General features: G+C 48.7%; 1 long non-coding RNA gene across 1 annotated transcript; it reads left to right on the forward strand.

Moving 5' to 3' along the window:
* The first annotated feature begins 1,177 nt into the window (after nt 1-1,177).
* Nucleotides 1,178-7,463, forward strand: LOC132023950 (uncharacterized). The gene is made up of 2 exons (XR_009406106.1): nt 1,178-1,676; nt 6,949-7,463. It is a non-coding gene; the product is annotated as an uncharacterized LOC132023950 (long non-coding RNA).

Below are 7,463 nucleotides of genomic sequence, written 5' to 3' on the forward strand. Positions count from 1 at the left end.
CAGGAAAAGTTTAAAAAGTTTCAGGTTAGGGGCGCCTGGGTGGCTCAGTGGGTTAAAGCCTCTGCCTTCGGCTCAGGTCATGAGCCCAGGGTCCTGGGATTGAGCCCCACATCGGGCTCTCTGCTCAGCAGGGAGCCTGCTTCCTCCTCTCTCTCTGCCTGCCTCTCTGCCTACTTGTGATCTCTGTCAAATAAGTAAATAAAATCTTAAAAAAAAAAAAAAATTTCAGGTTACCAGGAAGATTTGGGAGACACTTTAAAAGTTTGCCCTTGGTGCCCGGCTAGCTCAGTCAGAGCAGGCTCCTCTTGACCTTGGGGTACTGACTTTGAGCTCCATGCCGGATGTAGATATTACTTGAGAAAAGAAGTTTGACTAAAATTTTACTTTTATTTATATCTATTCAATCTACTTGTTTTTAAAAATTATGCTTAATTACCCATAAAAACTTCACAAGACATCAAAGTCAGTCATTCTCCCTAATGATTTTTAAAAAACCTTTTGTAACAAAGAACATCAGCTTGTTTGATTTTAAGTAAACACAGGAGGAATAAAAGTTTAAACTTTAAGGCTGGTAACTTTAAAGACATGTCTATTTTAATTAAACAGAATTGTTCAATTATTTTTCCAGATCACATGAACTTGAAAAAAACATTTGAGTTAGTTTCTATCTTTCTGAGAGTTTTAGAATGCCCTATCCTTTACAAGCACTTGCCTTCAAACCAACTAAATAGAGCTTTCACTAATTTTAGCAATACCATCCAGAGGTAGAAAAATATCTCACTTTGACAACATATACACACAACATACACTATATGTACTTATACTGCATTACAACATACACCATAATATATATATTTGGACACACACATAAACACGCAGGTATGGAAAGACTCCATAGCCACTAATATTTGTTGAGAAGATTTTTCAGATTTGCATTTGCCCCAGGAATTAATCTTAAGGAAGTTGTACTGGAGTTTGGGTGCAAAGGCTGCCTTCCCTCTTCCGGCCCTTCAATCTCAGGTGATTGTAGGCTGTGTTTACATTTCAATGGCATGATAAGATTTATGACTTCAAGGGTCAGAGAGAGAGATGAAAGTTCAAGTAGGACGTTGGTTTCCTAAGGCGAGAATTGACACCAGACCGTTGGTGCTAAACAGGGGAAATGTGCCGGTAGGTGAACTTTGACCGGCCTTAGAGCTGCCTGTCTCATTTTGCAAAAATTTGTAAGATAAGGATTAGTTAAATTGCTTTAAGCTCCTCAGAGAATTGGATTGCAAGTTGAAAGACATTATTTTCAATTTGCTTCTTTCCCTCTGGCTACATAGTTCTACTTTTAAATATTTCTGGCAGTATCGAAGAGCCCCCCCCACACCCCCCTTGGGTGTAAGAGGGGTCCCCCAAAAGGGTGCAAATGATCCTGACTTAACCTTCCTAAATCTAGAGTCCCTCCCAATGAGAACCAAAAAGAGAACCAACAATGGGCAGGTCCTGGGCAGGCAGAAAGCCCAGTCTGGTTACGCAGGTTACACAACTGGTAAAGCAAGAAGTCATTAGCTGACTGTGGGACAGAAGGGATCAATAGCCAATAGGTCTGGATTTGGAAAGCAAGGGCCAGTGCACAGCTCTCTCTCTTCCTCTCCTCAACTACAGACAGATACTCGGAAGAGCTGACTCTGGTAAGAATTTTCACCCTTTGCTGGTTCTGTGTTCTACCAATTACCCCTTGGCTGTTTAAGGGAATAATGTAGCAGTGTACCAGAAAATTCTTGAGTTTTGTCAGTTCTTTGAAAGTAGATATGAGGGTGGCTGTAAGGCTATCAACTTGGTGGACCTTTGTTGACCGGTGTGCAGTCTTCTCAGAGGGGGAAGCCAGTTCAGCCAGAAGAGTCATAGAACGAGTGCTCAAAGGAGGAAAGAGGAGAGCAGTAGGAGTTATGTCCTGGAGTCTATTGTTTTCGCTACCTCTTGCATCTTGAATTTTTCATTAGCCTTGTACCATAACTCTTTCCATTTTCTGGAAACTGCTTTGGGATTTTGAAACCTTTTGGAGGCTTCAGCTTGCCAACTATAACAGTTACCCTGTTCTGTTTAATCTGGGAAGCCTTGTCTCAAGTCTGTTCTGGAATGATCTTATCTAATTGGAACATTCCCCTTAACCATTGTATTGCTAGGTTATAATCCCCCTGAGGCTGGCACTCGTTTGGGAGGACCCTAGCTACAGAGGGAGTTAACCCACATTTCTGTCCAGCCTTATTTGGGGGCCCCCAGCCTGATAGTCACCAAGCCAAGCTCTTCTGGAGCTCTAGCTCACTAAAACAAGCTTAGAGAGATTTTGTTGTTGCTAGTAAGATACTCGCAACTTCCAAGACTCTAATTCTTAGATGTAAACTAAGCAGAAGGTGGCCTTCTAAATTCTAAATTCTTTAGAATTTAAGGATCCCATTAACAAAGACTTGGGGTTTCTTGGAGCCAGACTAATACCTACAAGGGACTGCCACTGGGTTGGCGATTGTGCCTGTTTTAGGGTGTACCTTGTTGCTCAGAAGTTTTCTCGAGGCTGGCTGGGGACTAGTCTCAGTCCGACCTGTTTCACAACCGTCTTACCCATCATGAGAGTCTTTGCAAGGTGGTGAGCTCTAAGAGCCTCTAAATACTTGACCAGTGTCTGCCAACTTTTTCAGCTTTCTGGACTCCGAGATTCCCATTAGCAGTAGCCTTTATCTACACAAGATAAGATAAACACGCGTGCCTTAACAAACGGGCAGTAACGGGGAGATGTCGCTGAGTCCTGGCCATAAGAAGGTCTTGTGCACGTGGGTGCCCTTGAGTCTCCTGGAACCTTGGATTGGGGGAGGGATTGAACCAGCAAACCCCAAGGAATGGAGACTGTGGACTGATTCCAAACAATGTGGAGAAATCCAGCTGCCACCAACAGTTCCTAGAGTGGAATCCCAGGACAGAGCTGAGTTTGGGGTTTTCTGTCCCCCAGGAATTGTGGTCTGAAAAGCTGGGGGCTTGGCTCTGGTAGACCTTTCTGCCAGCTCATCAGTGGGGCTCTGGGCAGAGCCCTCTGCCAGTGCACGCTGACATGCTCTGTAAAGGAAGGCCGGTTAGATCGGGATTCTGAAGCAGAAAGAGCGGACCTCAAACTGAGAGGAGCTCACCCACGGCTCTTGGAAATGGCCAGCGAGACCGTGAACTCAGGGAGTTTCACGGGGTACAATTCCCATGTTCTTGTCCCCAAATACCTCCAGGAAATTCATTTTGAATCTCATCACTGCCAACCAATCTGTGAAATAACAAAAACTCAACCAGGTAAACGTTAAAAATCTAATTCACGAATCGGTTAAAATCCCATGTAGAAAGTAGGGAGAGTTTCAAAGGGCTCCAGTAAAGGAGGTTTTTAAAGGTAGAGAGGGAGCAGAAAAAAAGGAAATATTAGTCAAGGATCCATTATTTTAGGCAAGGTCACCCTCCTATGGGGAACTGTCAGGAAAGGGGTCTACCCGTAAATTTCTTAGTGCCGACAGGGACATTTCTATGTCAGCAGGTTAAAGATGACAATCCTGGGGAGTTGTAACTGCAGTTATGCATCAGATCTTAGTTTTCTGACAGGGCCTTAATCTAAATGATGCCATTTAATCAGGTTGACGTCTCTGGACAGAGCAGTATCTGGACAGAGCAGTCTCGCCTAGAAGTAGACAGACCTTTTTAAGGTCCTCATGCCACAAATCCAGAGTTCGCATGTTTTGGGAGAGGGGTGTCCCGGGTCGGAATGTTCTTGGGAGGACGGACGTGGGAAGTTTCAGGAGTGAAGTCTCTGTAGATTCCTTTTAGGAACCTCAGGGGCTGTATTTCAGCATGTTTGGCCCAGCCATAAAAGGCATCCTGGGAGGTCAGCAGATGAGCTTTGAGAATTTACAAAGCAAAAGAGAAGGAGATAAAAACGCCAGGCTGTGTGGGGCTTGACCTTTGGCACGGCATCCAGAGCTGGAGAGAACGACCTGCCTACTGCTGGGGAGTCAGGGCGCATGCCTTCTGCTAGCTCAGCTGGTGATGGGAGCCACGATCTCGGGCAAGCCATTTCCCGGCTCTGGGCATCAGGGTCCCCAGATAAGGTGGGGGTTAGGCCTGCAGGCTTCGAATGATGGTATTCCATGTGGACAGTAAGAGGGGGTTCTCCATTGTGCCTCTCCCGGCCAACCCCAACCTCTGCATCTGTGTGCATGGTTTGTCCTCCTTTAGAATTAACTGAACTCATAGGAATGTTACTGATAATTACCCTCCTCTCGGTTTTTATGGTTACTTGAAGATACTCACTGAGTATTTGGAGAATGAGGCCTGGCAGATGTCCCAGACTTGGAGGGTCAGATTCGATGTTGCACTGAGCCCAGAGCTGGTTTCTTGTGGGATGTTGGTGCCTGCTGTGGGCACTGGGCCTTCCATCACTGGGCCTGTGTGTTACGGAGCCTTCTGCCTCCTCCTAAGGGGCAGGCACTCAAACCATGGGCTTTGCCCCTGGCCTGTGGCTGGGCCGAGGGGCTGCTGAGACCTGTGCGCTGTTCCCATCCTCAGCAGATGGAGCAGCCCAGGGGCTCCAGCCTGAAGGTGCCCAGAGGCAGGGAAGGCTCCAAAAGTGAGGGTGCAGTGGATAGAGGGTACAATGGAGGGAGGGTGCACGGAAGGTACACTGGACGGATGGAGAGTGCAGGGGACGGATGGAGGGTGCAGTGCATGGCTCTCTGAGGAGCGCACAGCTGTGGTGTCAGGCGCAGCACCCCAAGCAGAAGATAAAGATTTAATGACCATGGGCATCGGGCACTGCTCTAATCTTTTGAGGCCCATGTCAGAGTCGACCTCCTCTGTGCAAAACTGTGCAACTCAAAAAAAGGAAAAAAGGGAGGAAAAGCAACCCCTCCCAAGTTCTCAGCTGGAGCTTTCCCCAGACTCACCAAGTCCAGAGCAGCTAACCTGGGATTCTCTACTGTCTTGCATTTAATAATTTCATGGCTTTTTCAGTGGGTTCCCAGAGTGGATATGACCCTTCCAGGGACTTCATGTCCCCTGCCTGCAGGAGAAGCAAGAGAGCCCCTCACAGAAGTACCGAGGGGGGCATGTCTGTGGATTAGGTGATGACACATGTTCACTCCCCATCACCCTCGAGCCCTGAGAGGCCTGACCTGTGTGTCCTGCGCACCCTTCTCCATTCTCTCCCATTTCCACTGTTCCCAGTATGTGCCTTTTCCTTGCGCCACACGCTCAGCTTTTTTTTTTTTTTTTGCCTCTGGTGGCTTCTTGATGGCAGTTTTCACGCACAGAGATGTTTCCTCTCCTGCATCTGCTCTGGGAGGAAGCTACTTTCTCTGCCGCCTGCCCTGCTGGAAGGATGCAGAGAGCCCCAGGAGACCACAGAGACTTGGGCGAGCCCACAGGCCTTCAGCGATACTCGAGCTCTCTGAACTCTAAAATTAGAGCCACCCTCGTCCATCCAGGCGCCAAGGCTCCTTCTGGGAGAATCTCTGAAGTGGGGATGTGTCGTCTCTCAGGGGAAGCTGGCTCTTCCAGAGAGGGCTGTGGCCATTTTTTTTTTTTTTCTTTCAAGATCATATTTAAGTTCAGGTTCATTAACATTGCAGTCCCTTTTGTTGGGCACCTGGGAACCACTTAAAGGTCTGGGCTTCAGGGTTTTGGGTGCCCACGTGGGTGCAGCGCACGGACTGCAGACCCGTGCGGGGCAGAGCGTGAGGTTCACACTTTCAGAGACTTCTTTCCCTTCCCTCCGCCCAGTGACAGGGTTGAGTGGAAAGTGACCGTGTGTCCTTCACCACGAGGCGGGTTCCTGACTTGGCCCCACCTCACGGAGCCCTGGGGTGTCCTGGCTTTACACCTGTGAGAGGTGCTCCATTATTTCTTTCTCAGGGACCCATGAAACGCTTCTCTAAAGAGTTCCTAGGCAGCTTTGATTTGGAAAAAAATATGGCCTGTGATTTATTAACCTCTGTACTCGTTTGGTGACCTCCAGCATGGCGGTGGTCAGCGGGGATTCTTCTGTGGACTTCCTACACAGCTCACCAGACTTTAGGGGCCAGTCCCAGGCCACCCAGATGTTTTTGAGTCTCCCCAGTGCCGCTGGGCTTGTTGGCTAAGAGCAAGTGCCATCAGACCAGTCGAACAGGGAGTGGCCACACCCGGGCAGCCCCGGCCCCACCCGGACGAGGCTGAGGCCGAGGCGCAGGGGATGTGGGTCAGCTGCCATCTGTCCGGGAGCGGACACGCCTGGCTCACCTCCAGGGCCGGGGCGTTTCCAGGGTGGTGAGAAAGCTCTGGGAGGGGCCTCCGAAGCCATGCAGTCACCCACCCAGGGGTGGCCCGGCTCATCCTGCTTTCACTTCTCCCTTCCGGCTTTCACGGTCAGGACCTGCTCCCCACGTGGCACCCTGGAAGCAGGAAGTGGACTTGGAGGTCAGTGAGTCACTATCGGTGCAGAGGGTACTGACCGGGCAGCCTGCCCGTGACCTCCCGCCCTCAGAGCCACAGGCCAGTTTACCAATGGCTGCGTTGGCTTTGCCACCTATCTCTGGTCAGTCTGCTGTGGACCTGGGTCACACGCTCTGCAGCGCAGAACCTCCCCTGATCACTTTTCCTCAAGAAGGGCTGGTATCACTGCTCAGGAAATGGCTTCACCCTAAGGTGTAAACCCATGTCCCAGGAGGACTCGTGCGTCACCGTCCCTGGGCATTGTCATCGTTCCTAGGTGCTCTGAGTTGTAACCAGGGATCGAGTTCACCATGTGGACTGTTCATTTTTTAAGTTTTTTTAAATTGAGATGTCATCAACGTATAACATTATGTGAGTTTCAGGCATATAACTCGATATAATGACTCGATATTTGTACAGATGGCAAATGTGCTGTTCTTGTTCAACTCTCCTTTTCTTTGATTTCTTCAGGCCCCTTGGCTGGGAAGCGACACTCCTGTAAATTCTACGGTGCCCACGTCCGCGAGCATCTTCTTCACCATTTTGAAAAATGGCATAAATGGCACCATCATGGATCCGCTGTATCAGGCCCACGATCCACCTAGAACAACGCGACTCCGATGAGGGGTCGCCGTGTATATGCGGGAAGGCCCGCTGGCCACTCCAGCTTCCTCAAATAGTCCTTCATCTACCCTTGGTTCCCTTTAAGCACCCACTCTGTCACAACCCAGTAATTGTAGAGCTCAGTGGATTTTTACATATGTGTATATCTGTGTCACCACCACCCAGATAAAAAGGGAGAACATTCCAGCACCCTAATGCACACCCTTGTGTCCCTCTCAGGAGCGACTCCCTCCAAGGGAAACCACTGTTCTGACCTCTATCATCATGGATTAGTTTCACTTGTCTCTTGAACATCATGTCAATGGAATTATAGAGTATGCATTGCTTTTGGTCTTTTTTCAAAAACATGCTTGTGAGATTCA

Source organism: Mustela nigripes, chromosome 8 (genome assembly GCF_022355385.1).
Source record: "Mustela nigripes isolate SB6536 chromosome 8, MUSNIG.SB6536, whole genome shotgun sequence".
Classification (NCBI taxonomy): Eukaryota; Metazoa; Chordata; class Mammalia; order Carnivora; family Mustelidae; genus Mustela; species Mustela nigripes.